The 16,094-nt window shown below is 40.6% G+C and overlaps 1 protein-coding gene across 4 annotated transcripts in view; it reads left to right on the top strand.

The window, feature by feature from the left end:
* The window catches only part of LOC112457430 (ETS-like protein pointed), a 102,063-nt gene that overhangs the window by 28,000 nt on the left and 57,969 nt on the right, over nt 1–16,094 (top strand). The gene's annotated exons all lie outside the window — the stretch shown is intronic.

Below are 16,094 nucleotides of genomic sequence, written 5' to 3'. Positions count from 1 at the left end.
ATAGATATTATTCGGGATACTATGCACCTTAAATATTTTTTTACTTTTTATTTTTATTTTAACATATATTTATACGTTTATTTTATCATAAAAGAAATATAAAATCTTAAATGAATTGTATCTTTCTCTTAAAAAAAAATTCTCTTAAGTTGCGTGGAGTAATGTACCATCTCATTAAAAGACAAGAAATGTAAGTATAACTATTAACGAGTTAATGCGCGAAAAGTTTTGATTGGAACCGTTCGAATCTTGTCTCTCGGAAAAGTATAAAGGGAGACCCTTACGAGACCGGGTGTAGCCGATTAGGGATGCTATTAAATATACGCGCGCGGTTGCAACAGGTACACGACCTGAAACGGGCAACAGCCGGCCGATGTTATTGCTCTCGGGAAGACGGTAGCCGGGGTAATTGATTATCTTGCGCCCTTTATACGTTACGAGCTTGCCCTACCTCTTAAATCCAGCCTGCGCGATCTAAGAGATGCGCTCTCCTCGCATTTTCTATACCCGCAAATTATACGGCGGAATCGACGTTAGTTTCAAGGGGAAAAAAAGAGTTAAACCGAACGAAAGTGGTCTACTCCACCGAGATGAGGGATACGCGGTATATGCAAAGGAGAAACACTGTAAAAATGGATGAAGGCATTCATAAAAAATAATTTACATCGCCTAGCCTTCATTATATTCGCGGTATTATTATTTCTAATAGCAATACGATTTGTATTAAATTATTATTATTATAACTTAATAATCTATCCTCGTAATTGCGCCGCATGAATTCTACAACAGAGTGAAATATGAAATTGCAAAAGAATATCGGAACCATGTCTTTTTCTTCGCTAAAGTCTAAACTAAGTCCTATCCATTTTGTAATGAAACATATTAGTAATTTACGCGTTTAAATATCAAAGAGATACCAACAAAGTTATGCAGGTATTCAGCACTTTTCCGCGATTTTATTTCATACTTAATCTGATATGCCGCAGAGTGCAATTCATAATCGTTGCGTATATCAAAATCAAAATAATGAAAATATATTTTGAAATGTATGATAATAATAAAATCAACAAAATTTGCATATGTATATATATATCCTATTGAATGTTCATATGTAACATGAAAAACGAGTCTCGGACGCGAAAGGGAGTTCGGGATAATATATAAATCGATTAAATCGCTAATTCAGGCACGGAGGTCTCGCATTGCTGCGGTAGATTCCAAACAAGGCTGCGCAATAAATTACGAATTAATTACAGCGCGACTTATGACGCATCTTCCAATTTCGAGCGAGAGAGAGAGAGAGAGAGAAAGCTCGACTTCGTGGCTGCAGCGTGATGCAGGCGCGTGCACTTCCGATGCGGCGAGGCCTGTCTTCTCAATTTTATGTGGCGTATCTGGCCTTATAGAATCCTCCTCTTTCCGTCGACGTATTATGGTTAAGCTGCCGCGGTAACTCTCCTCGGAGGCCGCTCGCCTCTGTTCGACCGCGGCTTCTGGTCTCCCGCGAGAGAGATTACAGAGATAATGGGGCCTGAGTAGCTGCAACGCGTTGCTCGGTCCCCGCTCCTAACAAATTGCTGGGTTCATTCATCCTATCTCGACGATATATACAGGAAAAAACTAGCCGCGCTAGCTACTCACGGCGGTACATGCGTGTAACTTCGTCCTTTCTCGCGTGGCTAATCGTTACGGAATACTACCTTCCCGTCTCCGCCGTCCGAGAATCCGCGTCGGCTATCGACAACGGATACTGGAAACGCGCACTTCCCACGCGTCGTTCAGCACGCAATAATCGGAAATTTCCCATAGAGGTCTTCGAACGAAATTCTTCTATTTGACGATTTATTTAACCGCTGAAAAAAAACGGTCATCCCGGAAAAGGGAAATTTCTCGTTTCCCGTGTATCGTGTGAATTTGCAAGAGGTTCTGGATTATCGCACGCGCATTAATCACCAGATAATTATATATTTTATAGTCTTGAAAGATATACATATGTCACGTAAATAATTCTAAACAAGCACAGGGGTCACAAATCTTTATTCTTTGATTATTTAGAGCATTAGTTATCTCATTTGTATCTCACTCTAAGACTGTTTTGTTGAAAATTATCACACTTTGTATTAACATTTTAAGCGCTATATATACATATATTCACGTTTTATGCTATATGCGTTCGTAGCTCATTGGCAAGTGTGATTCACGTTCTTCAAGAGGCGATAATTTCCATATTATCCAGTGACTAATACGCGTTTAACGGCAACCGAGATTTTCCTTTCTTAAACCCGTTCTGTCTCCGCGGAGATTCTGATCTATCGATTGTATCTGCTCGCGTAGAAGTAATTTTTACTTGGAATCCGCTCTACATTTCCTAATAACACCTATATTTCCTCTTACTGATTTTTTGCAATTACGCGGTAATTCTCAAGGTATTTTTAGAGACACGTTATTACCTCCACCTCGTTCAATCCGTTTTATCGCCTCTCTGCAAAATCTCACTTAAGTAAATATTTATTCGAGCAATGTATATTTTCGCAAATTTAAAATTATTTGCGATCGGTTTTTAATATTGACGATTGTGTACGCAAATATACATAGCATTATCTCTCAAGCAGTCTCTGGTGAGACCCTCTCTGCCTGTGTCCAGCTAATTCAGAGAATCTTCGAATACTCCTGTCACGTAATACGTTAAAATAGATAGCGATCTATCGAATAAATTTCGCGATCGTCATATTTCATGACGAGACTTTAACGCCATGCAAGTTATCAGCGCCATTCGCTGAATAAATTATCTACTTTTAGTAGCTAAATCGGAACTCGTTGCGGCAGCTTTTTACGTGACCGGTTTAATCAATGTAGCTCTTTTTCGTTACGATCGAGTCGAACTATCGAAGCGTGCGTCGAACGTTCGATAAGAGAAGCGCGCGTGGGCACAGGACCTGATACACCAGCGCGCGGAAAGAAGCGTCGAGTCGACATACTCTTTGACGTGCTTGTCGATCCCATAAATCGATAGCGACGTCGCTACATGATTTGCATGAATTAATAAACAGGGTGTGCCCCATAACCACCGTACGATGTTTTATAATAGCGTATATTCTGGAGATTTAATTAAAATCGAAAAATTAAATTCGATTTATAAATACATTAGAGTTAACCATCAGTAATATCGTGCCTCGATTTCTATCTCAGTTAATTAAATTGCGCGAAATATCTACTTCTATTAGTTATCGTTTCGATGCGTTAACGACTTGCCAATCGTAAGCATTAGTTAATGGTATGGGCTGACAATCGCTAATTATCAATATGTACTGTGAAATATTTCTTGGTTTTTTTTTATATGTACATACTTGTAATGTTTGCATATTGAAAGAATCTCTTAATATCATAAATCGTATCTCGTGAGTTCTCCATCGTCACTCCATGCCTTCCAACCCTCCATTTTCTCTTCTAACAATAAGTTCCTTGTTGCACTCGTATAACCTTCAAAACACAGTTAATTACAATCATGCGTATTAATCGTCGCAGTAGAATAACCGCCCGTACTTTGCACGACGACTGACATTAGTCATACACGAGACGCGCACATTTTTATGACAGAATCTCATCGAAATGCGATAACAATGCGAAAAAATACGAAGCCGTATGATTCACTTGACATATAATTCTCATATTATTTCGCGTTTTTAATTCGAAAATGACGAATAAAATGTACGATACATTCGAATCTATCATTTAAAAAATCCATTATTGTCAACGTGTAGATACGTAAATATAGCGATAATGCTATAATATTTTATGTGATTCCCATCTTTTATAGTTTTGAAATTTTCTCACTTTAAGTAAGAAATAATATAAATTGTAAAAAATATTTATAAAATATTCATTTCAATAAAAAATTATAATAAATATTGTTGGTCGAATTAATTGTTTACGAACAATAATCGCGTTTCGATGTATAATTCGGCGACACATACGAAGCGGCACGCGCCGTAATTTGACGACTCATGTCTCGCCGGGCGAATGACAATACAGCGCACTTTTGGCGACCTTACGTACGCGACATTCGACAACGCTCGGTTTTACCAAGCAAACATCAAAGCCGTACTTGTTATAAATCATTTAACAGTATCTTTACGAAATAATCGTACCGAATACTTGTATTCAGTATTCCGTTACTTGTATCTTAATTTATTTTCGCGATAAGTGAGCTGTGTGTGTTATAGTACATTCATACATAACAAAAAGTGATAATTTTACAATTAAATTGACATTTTTGGAAAACTTCGCAAAGATTACTTTTTTTCGTTTAGTTGATTATATTATTAGAAATTAATATACGCTTCGGTGACTACTTTATAAGTAGCAGCAGGCTTCCATACTTGGATTGATAAAACCATCATCGGTCCCCTCTCGATTTCCTTAATCTCGGTTTTGTTACCGCATCCGACTAAAATATGGCGTACTCATGCTTCGTTTTTTCGCGATTATGCGAGGATTTAGCCGCTAGTTTACGTTGGGTCTCTAAGAAAGATCCATGCATTGATATGAAACGTCTTTTTATTACGAGACTTTGCAAAAGTAATAAGTCTACTTTCGCGTACCACACATTTGTTCCATGTTGTTTATTACATATTTATTATATATTGTCGTTTAAAAAATATACACCGCGTGAGGATGATACTTAAAGACAGTATGTACGAAATAAAAAATACACTTAATATATGAGAAAATAATATTTAGTGCTGATAAAAACGTGCATGGTGTATAAAGATCGTCCGAATTGCGAATAGAGATATATGAGCGATAAGGATAAGGTGAGTGTCATCTTGATCTTACAAAAATACTTAGAGTTGGATATATTCGGAGAATTCGATAATATTTTATGCTTCATTGTCATCGCTGCTATATCATTATTATACTATAATCATTATCGACGTGTTTTACAAAAAAAATTTGGTGATCTGTTGTCGATCGGATTTCAAAGTGATCGAAATTTTTTCAGATAGAGATTTAGTTGTGTTACTTTTGAAATGCTTTGTCACGTAAATCGCTCTTTCATATCAATGCTTCGAGCGATTATTTTTGCACACATCTCGCGCGCTATCGCCCGAACAATAGCTATTGACTCGCGTGCCGGTATCGATGCTATAGAGTTCGGACGGATATGCGACATCTTACGTAACAGATGCGGTTTCGCGGTGATCGTCCTAGCAGCTGATGCGTAGGAGTGGCCGAGTGAACCAGTTGACAGCGCTGAACTACCGTCCATCCGTTTTCTCATCTCTTTGCTCCCGCTTCGCAACGTTTTCGCTCTATCCCTTCTCGGCAGGTTCTTCTTCCACGAGGCTTGCTCGCCACACGACCGGCACGCACCAGTTAGCCATCTCTTACATCTGCAATTCGCATGCATTGAACCAGCAGCTATCTTCGTCTTTTCTGTTCCACTGCAATATCTGTCTTCTGCTATCTAAACTTCTTTGCTAAAGCATTTTTTTTTTATTTACGATGAATCCTAAAACTATCCATCACAGATTAGAGTTGTAGATAAAAAATTATGCTGTAAATGAATTCTCCTTTATATGCTTATCAAGTGAAAACTAATAACAATTCTGCATTTTGTATACGTTTTATCTATATTTTATTTCTAATCTAGAAATATATAAACATTGATAAGCGCAGCATTTGTTAAATTGCATTTACGCTTCATAGCTTTGAAAAACTGCAGAGACTTAGCTAAAGTCTCACCGCGCGAAAAAGAAATAGATAACGATTCTTTCAAATAGAAATCGAAGCTGTGTTCTATATTCAGGAAATGTAATATCTTGCTATTACCATTTTGAATAACGGCGAAACTGCATGCGAGAGCAAGTTGATGCGTGCTGATGTGACGTTAATCTAATCGATTTTTTCTTACAAATTTTATTATCTGCGATTTACTACGCAATAGTGACCACTGCAAGTAATAATAATTACGGGGTGATTCATTTGCGTGTAGCTCATTAGTCTTGAATTTTTTCACTGAATGCCATCCTCACTCATTAAGTCGTACATGATTGCTGATACTCAAGGGATATCTGTCACTTATATAGTTCTTCCGCGATGAAAGCCGTGTTTCTTTCACCATTTTCTTGCTCGTCCGACGATCAGTACCACATCGGTCGAGTCTTACACCGTCCATAGACCAGTTCCTACTCTGTTTTTTCTTCCCTTCATCTTCTTCCCCTGTTCTTCCTCGCGCCTCTCTCCGCTTTCCTCTTTCTTGTCTCGTCGAGTAGCGCCTTACCTCCAGGCACAGGGAGTTTTCGTTCAGGACGCGCTCGGCACAATGTCGTTAGTCTCAGATTAGCGTTTTCCTTAGCATTATATTTATCCGTTAGATCATCTTTGGTGCGTAACTGTTACTTATAATGGAACGTGTGAAACATAGCATTAGCGAGTAGCCATTTCGCGTTACCGTTACACGAATAATATAGACATATCATTATGCGGTAGCCGATGAAGTATGAATTCATAATTCGGAATTTATCTCCGTCGCGTCGTGCAGTTTAACGCGAGAGGCGCGCATATGCAAATTAAGGAATAAATGAATTAAACACCGCGAACATTTCTCACGCCGCGCGAATATTCTGAGCTGGACACGCGCATATAAATGGCATTATAGTATAGCGGTTAATTTGAATCGTCGCGAAACACGGGTTTCCCAGTTAGAGATGAATTTGTTACAAGCCCGTGTCGTTACACCATCGATCCTCCGAGAGAAGTATCCCGGCCCCCCGCGCTCCGGTTTTCGAGCGGATGTCGTGGTGGCGCGCGAGCTCGCGCGTTGATTAGCGCTACATCGTTAAACAAATAAAATAATGAAATATAATTGATTCCGCCGAGAAGACATCGCCTCGGACGCAGAAGGCGAACAGGTTTCCGCCGCGTTAGTGTAAGATCATCGTGCGCTCCTAGAGAACGCTGTTGGTACACCTCGAAAGAAGAAGAAGATGCATCAACGGCGGCAAACGAGTTTTCGCGGCGATCCGTTTGCGGTAATCGCCGATGCAAATAATTGTACTTACCGCGCCGAGTTATCCGATCATTCTAATATCGCGTATCGCTGATACCACTTCAAAGTTCATTATCAGTTATGAAGATCTTACACCGCTTTCGTCTCATTTATTCCGTAATTCGCGACAAAAGCGGCGACGCCAGGTTTTTGATGTATCTATTTATTTTTGTTGCAAATAGCGCGACTAATAACTTCCCTTCTGCGATGGAAAGTATGACATGGCTTTGATCTTTTCTGGAAATCCGCAGTTTCAGCTCGAAACGGTTCATTTGACAGATGAATATATAATATCGATGCATTACTAATTGCGGAACTCATGAATTATTTATCAACGCTTATAATTGGTGGTAACGAAAAAATGTCTGCGCAATTGAGTTCGACCGCAAAAATGCATAAAATCTTTGAATCCACTGTGATTTGATGAAAATAACATCGAAATTGAAAATTAAAAGTAATTCGGATTAAAAATAATCGGATATACATATTTCGCATCTCACGTATATATACATTATAAATATATGTTCATTAATTATACGTTTATCAGCCTGTCGGGAATATGTTATCGAAGCGATTTGCTCCCATGTTACCTGCTCTCTGGTAGCTCGCGAGTTTAAGGTAAAATCGAACGGTGGAAGCAGAAGAAGAGCGCAGCAGGAGAGCCGGGATGCTGCACGCGAGCAAGGTGGGGAGAAGAGCCACGCGATCGAGATTTATTTATAAGTCGGCGAGCTCGAGTTCGCTCCTACATTCTCCCGCTTCCTCCCTTCTTTCTCCCGGCTCCACCTGCTCACAATCTCTTCCTACGTTTCTCTCTTTCTCTAACGTGACTCCTTGCTGTTGCGATACCCGCCGGTGCTGTCGGCCGTAGCGTAAGATCAGACAACGAGAATTTCTTCATCCTTGTATTATACGGAGTATTTCTCTCTCTTTTTTTTTTTTTTTACAGAAGTTAAACATTCGCTAAAAGAACTTGCGTGCGCATTTGATTAACGTTTGTTGAAATATATTATTATGGTCATGTTACGGCCGCGTTCAAACACATTTAGATTGTCGTTATTATTTTAAGCTTCTTACACGTAAAACATACTACATCGTGAGCTGTAGAACAGGATTTCGTTTTCACGCCATTCAGTGCTAGCCCTGAATATATCGATTTGAAAAATTGTGTGCTTACGTATTGCTTGCGTCAAGATCCTGAGACAATTGCGAAAGTGAAAAGTTGCAGGGTGGGAAATAGCGAAGTGGGTTTGCCGTCGAGAATGTTGTTGATCTTTTTCACAGCCAGCACGCATACAGCAATGTGACTCAGCATTCGGTAATTGCATGCCCTTGACAAGAAGAATGCAGCCTGCATTCGGAATTGCAAGTGTTAAGATTTAACAAAGCGTAAAAATTGTTGGGAATATCTGTGAAAAGAAATATATATACATTGTACTGTGTCAGATGAATTCAAAAAGTGAATGCCATTTCCCAGAAACTGTAATCTTTCTCACCACCTGTTTATTATTTCTATTCTTTACTACCTAATTGATAATTAATACGTGCATCAAAATGCACTTTATAGGTAGCCTTCTCAACGTTATGCTCTGTTTTAATGGCATAACTATCGGTATATTAAACATTTTACAAAATAGAATTATTCGATATTCAGTAATATAATTTTATTCTTTTGCATTTGTCTCAATATATATTCTTATAACATTTGCATAGTTGAAAGGAATACAATTTTTTTTATCTAGATCCTCGAGCATCTATATCGCGCTCATACGCGCAACAGGTTTTTCTCCTTCTGGATTTAATTTTGCCGGATCTTATCGTTAACGAGAACGTGAGTGGAAGATAATGGGCGGTTAATTAAACACGAAATAAACGTTAAGACAGCGTCTATTTACGATGTACGCCGGCGTACGAGGTGCGTGCCGGCGCGCTTGAGCGGAGCAGATGCGTGCGCGCGGCCCGTTCGCGTGTCTGCCTTCCCTACGTCTGGCCGCGACTCGATTTCGCGAAAAGCTAATTAAAAGTCGAGGATTGGTGAGCTAAGTACTTTCGGTACTTCGGTTCTCATCAACGATTCGTCACTCCGCTCAGGCGATTATTCTCGTTCCCTTTGCTAGGTAATTAGGGTGGAGCGAAAGGAGATGCTTCGCAAAATCGGCCAGTCGACAGTCGGCCGGCGTTTCTCAAGATTGTGTGTGAAAGATCATTCGCGTTTTAATCAGCTTGTTTACAATTAAAAATGATTAAAAAAGGTCGTATACCATGCATACAGTTTATTTTCATGTAAATTCGAAATACCGCGATGTGAAGAATATTAACAATATTTTACGCGCAAAATTTAAAGAGTCTAAGGCGTACCAAAAAAGAATTCACATAAGATAATTTAAAATACGTGAACTTGAAATACACGCGACATAGAAAAAATACATCATTTATAATTACATTTATGCAATTTGAATTAATGTGAATCTGAGAATTCTTATATAATGGGTTTATATTAAATTACCAATTTTATAATTTTTTATTGTTGGCGATATATTTCTTGTTCTATACATCAATATCATTGTAATAAGGAAGAGTATAAGGTGAGGGAGAAATAAGAATAATCGTGCGTTAAGAGAGAATAACTTGAGGGCCCTGGACTCCTAATGTATGCGAAATTTACGTAAATCGCAACTGCGTAATAGGGCGTATTGCGCTATGTACTCGCGAACGATGCTACGAGAAGGTATCTAGATACCAAGCGCGCGCACAACGGGCAGGTAGAAGCACTCATGGAACAGGTTCGAAGTTACTCGGGAACTGGTCAGGCAGCGAATAGGAACAACAAGAGATATTATCCGATTGTACGGCCGATTGCCGGCAGGCGTGTGTAACGGTACCGATCATGTCACCGATTCGAGCTTTTAACATTTGGCGTTTTGCACACGCGTTTCGCTGAATTCAGCCGAGATTCTTTCGCGATTAAAATAAAGATCTTAGCGTCATTTTTTTATATTAAAGGCGTGCTAGACATTCCAAGCAACTTGTGCGCAATATCTGGAAAGGCCAGTCCACGTTTCCAAATAGAAAAAGAAAAATAGAAATCATATGTTGCACTTTAGAAATGTAAACGTTGGAAAACCCGTAATCGATTTTTCATTTTTAAGGTAGAAATCTTTCATCTTCAAGGTGGAATCTCGATCTTTATCCTCAATCTTTATCCTCAATCTTCTTTCAAGCGTTCTTCCAACTGTATCCAACTTATAAAGCGTACGATTATGTACCGTCAGAAAACTTGACTTAAAATTGAACGGTCGCGATTTGCGCCGCCACGCGCGAAAATTCGAGCTGCAAGCGTGGTAGTCCGGTTCCGCGGCATGTCCATTTAAAACGCGCGGACAAGTGCGATGCGAAATGCGATTGCACATCATCGTCTGCCCCACTAACGTCGTCAGTTTGCGCAATGCTCCGTCAGACGGGTTGGCCGGGATGAGGTCATGGCTGCCGTCGCTTGGCAGCCCAGTGGTGCAGCGCGGAGATGGATGACGCGGTGCGCGGGTTATGCTGATGGAAAACTCCTCATCTCGCTTCCTCCCCTTCGGCGACGGTCGCGTTTTCCTCTTGCTCGCTCTTGCATGAGCGCGCCGCCGCCGCCGCCGGTGTCGGTGAATCGACGCGTGGGTGCAGGTTGGAGGCAGATAAGATACGGGAGGAGTCTCGTTTGTCCAATCCTCGATGGCTCTCCTCTCCTCTCGTTTCGTTGCCTCTCCGCGAGGATTTAGCGGTCGGGAGGAAGAGGGATGCGGCGCGTCTCGCGCATTGGATCGCGGTGGATAACTTTATCGCTTCGTGTTTTCCATCATGGCACTCGTTATCCGAGTAGAATATATACAGGTCTCAACTACGTGTAAAAGATGTCATTATTTTCGCGTTGTCTTCAAGCATCCTAGATCTTCATGCCTGTTTAGATTACTATGAACTATAGAAAATTACTACCTATATGAACTATAGAAAAATCCCAAGCAATCTAAGCGCATTTAAATGGCATCGTAAAGATCTAAATATCTAAAAGACATTTCCAGGATCAATATCATTGAGATGTTTGTATCGTTCGAGTTTTTCTGTTAAGACATCTATGCGATAAAATTATTTTATCTATTAAATTTGTATTAGGTAAACGACAATATACTATATAATTTGAGAGATTTACTTTAGCACTCGGGTAATCCTATTTCTCACATGAACTCATTTCGGAGATCCTGTAAGTTCGTGCTGCCACCTGACGAATTTGATCTGAGAAATTATAGCTTCTTCAAGGTCTCTTGTGGTCGGTATTTTGGAATATTTTCCTGCAAATTGCCGCCCGCGACTGCAGGCTCGTGCAATTCCGCCATCGCGAATCCTCCAATTCCGGGTCCATGAATCTCTTACAATTAGATTTCATACTTCAAACTCAAGGTCAGTCAACTCATTAAACGTTGTGAATTTTTTTTATTAATTTATTTTAAAATTCTTATTTGTTTGCTTCTTTCATTCTTCTGCAAGGATGTCAGAAATTATTCTCGAAGATATTAATAGAACGACTTAATATTAAACATAAAACAGTCGACGTCAACGACGAACAATTTGTCATCTTTATCGCGAGTTGTATCGATTAATTAATCCCATATGTATTCAATATACTGGCGTATGAACGCGAGATTGTTGCGTCTATTTTTTTGCATGTATTTCACGCAATACTCAATGATCGCGGCGCGGTGGCGAACAACGAGCGGCGTTGCGGCACGAGGGGACCAGTGACGTCACCCTGTCACGCCTCGGCGGGCACCTGTTCCGCCATTAACATTAGCCTGGGTGTTATCTACGAGTATAGTCCCGAAGGGAACGCACTTTCGACCGAACACGAGAAGGCAATTGTTTTCGGCCGCTGGACACGGCCATCCTAGAGACAGAGAGAAAGAAAGAAAGAAAGGAAGAGAAAGAGAGAGAGAGAGAGAGACATTTCGGCATATGCCGCTGCAGGCTCGGTCCGCCTTCGTCACGCTTCGTTGAATCCTGGCGTGCCTTTGTTCCTCCTGTATCAGAACAAACGCCAATTATTTTTTGGCCTTAACTCCACGGCTGTGGCTACTCGGTAGTCTCGTTCCATTTTTATACGCTGCTCTTAATTTTGACGTTCTTAATGACGTATTTGCTGACCACTTTGGCAGCGGTTTCTCCCAGTTTCCTCTCGACTTCGTCTCCGCGTAGTGCTAAAAGAAATATTAATTTTTTTTATATATTTAGGACAGAGAAAAGAGAGCTCTGAGTATTCGGTTATTCGGCAGCGAGGTGGCACGTTGTATTTAATTTGATGAAGTCGTCATAGAAATGCGTAGAACGCGAGCGCTTTCGTTCCACCATCTCGAGCTTGTTTCAATAACAATACGACCGGTATGTTAATTGCCGTATGTAATTAATGTCCGAGTGTGCAGGGGCACCGCGTTTCGGCGCCCCCTTTCTCCGGAATCCACCGGGGCGATCCATTATTGAAAAGGCGCGGCGTGTGTGGGAAATTGGAAGGAAACGCGCCGAGACACACCGGGACACGTGGTTACAGGTGTTCAAACGATGCACGCGGGAATGTGTCACAGGTGCCCGTTCACCCGACTTCTTTATTATCGTTTCGCATCGTAAATGGCTATTATCGGCCTGGGAGGGTAGTTTAGAAAGTCGAGGGTATAAGCGGTCTTTCTTTTCACGCGTGTATTAAACTTTAACCGTTCTGTTGTCGGCTATGCCGTTTGCGTTCACAAGTTAATGCAGGCTCGCACACACATTAAATTTAATAGATACGTTAAAACGTGAGGAGGGTATTGATTACACAAAATAGCAGGAATTTCTTTATAGGACAGTTAAAAGATCCTTTGTTCTCCTACATTTTCCTCTTTATTTCTTTCTAAATCTCATTAATGAAAGACAAGAAATCAATCTCGTCGTAGCTCTATAATTTATTTATAGAACAGCTCATAATTACACGCACTCGCACAAAAGTAACCAAAAGATGTTCATTTTTAAAAGATTAAAAAAACTTATGAGCGTTTCTCGCAAAAATTAAGAAAGAATTGAAGTTTCTTGCAAAAATTATATCTCGTTCGCAAGACGGATGCCCTAATATAATATATGGCGGGCATATAAACCTGCATAGCAACTCGAGGGAATAGCATTGTTCGGCAAAGCAATCGTCGAGAGAGAAACCACCACCGTGACAGAATTACCTCTAATAAAAGCGAATTCGTAACGCAATAATTCGTTTCTTATTCCGTGAAAATTAATTATCTACCTGGTTTACCCCGCACGTCCAGCGCGCCATACTGATAGAATTCGCACGCGAAAAAACAGTAGCCGCGTCAATATCAGGCATAGCGCGAATTAATCTATACTTCATTCGTTTTATTCACATTGTTCTCACATCAATTAAAACACGCTTAAGCGTGTTTGATTCTTAGATATATCTATAAATCGATACACCCTAGTTTAGTTGCCACGATAAGTTCACACACGTCGAAATTACTTCCTTATATCAAGAGAATTAAAAAAAATATATCTAATTTTTTAAATCTATTTCTACATTTTTTTAAACGATAAATCCAAAAAATGCAATCCAAGACTGTTGTTCGTATTTCATTTTCCGGTTGAAAGATCCTCGAGATTGAAAGGTATTTGTGAAATTACATCGCAGGGCGACGCGATGAGAACCCTTGTAGCAGTTTTAGCGGCGACGGCGACGGGCCGGTCTGTCGAGCGTTCGGACAAAAACCGGCGTGGGAGCGAGTGCACGCAGGCTCCCACGAGTGTGCATTGTGCGTGATACACATCTATACGTCATTTACCTACCCACCTACCTACTCGCTTAACCGACTACCTTCATTTTTCACCGGCCAATGCGCTAACCGTGCGCGGCCACCGTCTGGGCGCGATATTCGCCCAGACCTGTGCTCTAATTGACCACCATCCGTGAAAAATCAGACAAGTCAAAATACCCGAGCCCTGAGAACCGTAACTTGGAAGTTTTATAAGTGTTTATTCTCTAGCATATCGCGACGTGCGTGTGTACGTACAACTGTACGAAATTACCCGCTTGATAATTTTTTGTCAAGCACGATCGTATGATAAATATGACGGTAGAAGACGTTGTCCTCGTTTTTTTAAAATAAGGAAAATACTGTCAATTGTACGAAGAAGAGTGATGTCGGACATCTTTGAAGGCAAAATATGACAGATATTGATAAAATAAAAGATTTACACGCGCGCTACGTGTGAAGACGTTACTTAAGAATTAAAAATCTTGTTGCGAATGTACACGAGTTTCCATTCTCGCGTGAAACTCGCTAAAAAAATTTCTCGACTGTTTTCAGCAATTTAATTAACGACAAATCGATCGTGTTACCGTTCCCTGACAATCGTGTTTTTTTTTTGCGAGACGTACGCAGAGCGGAGCGCTCGGTCCATTCGCGTATATGATATCGGTGGAGCGTGATAAAGCACCGAAGGGATGAAAGCGAGGACTAATGATAGCTCCGGGCTACGGTAATCGCCTCTCTGCTGATTTCGAAGTGGCTGCGTCGTGGCGACGAGTCTTCTGAAGGCTTATTTGCCACGATTTAATTAATTGCCCTTCGGCTTAATCCGGTCGTCGTCGCTCCTCGCGCCGCAGGGAAGCTAATCCCTCGCGCGTCTAATATTTCGAATATCCGTTCTCTCGTGTGATTCGACGTCGCGCGACATTCGAGCGATATCCAGTAAAAGTATCCTGCGTAAAACGAGGAATTACATTAATCATAAATACGAAGTGTATCTAAAAATATCGCGGCTTGAAATAGTCATTTTATGTAAATATCGGGTTTAGAGAATTTCTAATTACTTAATTATAAACATGAAATATTCATGAATAGATTTTAAATCACGTGTCGCGGACATCGATCTTGCGATGATTTAATCACTACTTTAAACCACGTACAAACGTGTTTCATGATAGATCCTTTAACTGTCTCTCTAACATTGGCGCACTAATATACCGTCTGTCATTTACAATTTGTGCCGCGTCGATCGGTCAAGTACCTTTTTCCACATATCCGACATATATCTTATATATTAATCTAACGGAAACTTACAACACACATTATAGCTGAAAAGAGCTAATACATTTAGCGCTTGTACAGCGAATTGGATCTGAGGGGGGGAAAAAAGCAAGCGGCGGTGAATGAAATCACGTATGTGCGGTTGCTCAACGTATGTTCGCGCATAAAACCGGAATTCTCAGATAAGACCGAGATATTTAAGAATGTACGAAGCTAATGGCAATTTACATGTATGCGAGCGTTTTTCTATTCAACGAGCATTGCCAAGTAGTAAGACGGAAACGGGGCCCTGATTTCAATGTGTCAGGCGTTTACAGAACCGCATTAAATTGATTGTTGAAAAAAAAGAAAGATATCGCGTCATTTCGGTTACAGTAAAATTTATCTCTTTTATAATTCCGCGCGGTTAAAATTCTCATTAATACATTATTTAAATAACTTCTTATCACTACGTTAATTGTAATACAAAATTAGGTGTAAATAACTCTATCGCGCAAGAAAAATTTACAATAATTCACGGTAAAAATATTAAACGAGGAAGCAAGCGATAAGTATGACACAGATAGGTACTTAAACAATTGCGGGCCGCAGAAGTTAAGATTCCGAAAAAATTCTGCACACCGCGCACAAGGGAAGGAGTAGACGCAATCGCGCGAGATAACGGGCGAATAAATGTAAATGATTTCTACGTCGCGGGAATACCCGATGATCGTTAATTAAGCCGCGCGAGGAGGAGTTTCTCTCACGAGGTGGGCGAGCAGAATGGCGCCTGCACATGCAGGAGGGGAAGAAGACAATGCCGGATAAACGCGGCGTGGGTACGTTGCATCGCGCTAGCGCGCGAACGCACGTGTTCTCTACGTGCGGGTCATCTCGACGGAGGCCACGCACCAATACGGACAAGCGTCCCTTGTGTTTTCTGCTCCCATTCCGAGAATGAA

Source organism: Temnothorax curvispinosus, unplaced genomic scaffold (assembly GCF_003070985.1).
Source record: "Temnothorax curvispinosus isolate PA1 unplaced genomic scaffold, ASM307098v1 QBEX01007779.1, whole genome shotgun sequence".
Lineage (NCBI taxonomy): Eukaryota > Metazoa > Arthropoda > Insecta > Hymenoptera > Formicidae > Temnothorax > Temnothorax curvispinosus.
Note: the sequence above shows the minus strand (reverse complement) of the source record. Positions and strands in the feature narration are given on the sequence as shown.